We start from the raw sequence: 953 nt of genomic DNA on the forward strand, positions 1-953 counted from the left end.
CTCCCTTAACATATGGCCCCCCTATAAGGGGACCCCCCTTCTTTATGGGGACCATGCCCCTTCCTAAGTGGACCTCCCCCCTTCCTATGGGACCCCATTCCTTCCTATGGGACCCCTACCCCTTCCTATGGGACCCCTACCCCTTCCTATGGGACCCCCTCGTGTGGGACCCCCCCATTTCATATGGACCCCCCCCCCCACTATGGGACGCCCATCCTCCTTCTTCTATGGGACCCCCTCCCTTGCTAAGGACCCCCCATATAGGATCCACCCTTGATGGGACCCCGCTCCGCTTCCTATGGGACCCCCCTATAGGGGACCCCCCTTCTTATGGGACCCCCCCTTCCTATGGGACCCCCCCATGTGGGACCCCCCCTTCCTATGGGACCCCCTCATGTGGGACCCCTCCCCTTCCTATGACCCCCCCCTTCCTATGTGGACCCCGCCTAATAGGGACCCCTTTATATGGGACCCCCCCTTCCTATGGGACCCCCTCATGTGGGACCCCCCCCTTTATATGGGACCCCCCCCTTCCTATGGGACCCCCCTATAGGGGACCCCCCTTCTTATGGGACCCCCCCCATAACCCTAATTAGTGCCTAATTAACATGCTAATTAACTATTTGCATGTGTACCTGTGCAACTAGGCCTCACTCTACTACCTCTCATGCCCCCAGTGACCCTAATTAGTGCCTAATTAACGAGCTAATTAACTAATTGCAGGTGTTCCTGTGCGGCCAGGCCTCACTCTCCTACCACTCATACCCCAATGACCCTAATTAGTCCCTAATTAACGAGCTAATTAACTAATTGCAGGTGTTGTGTGGGACCAGGCCTCACTCTACTACCCCTCATGACCCTAATTAGTGCCTAATTAACGAGCTAATTAACTAATTGCAGGTGTTCCTATGCAGCACTCCTTCCCCTACAGACCCTACTGACCCTAATTAGCC

The sequence above is a fragment of the Coturnix japonica genome, unplaced genomic scaffold (genome assembly GCF_001577835.2).
Source record: "Coturnix japonica isolate 7356 unplaced genomic scaffold, Coturnix japonica 2.1 chrUnrandom699, whole genome shotgun sequence".
Lineage (NCBI taxonomy): Eukaryota > Metazoa > Chordata > Aves > Galliformes > Phasianidae > Coturnix > Coturnix japonica.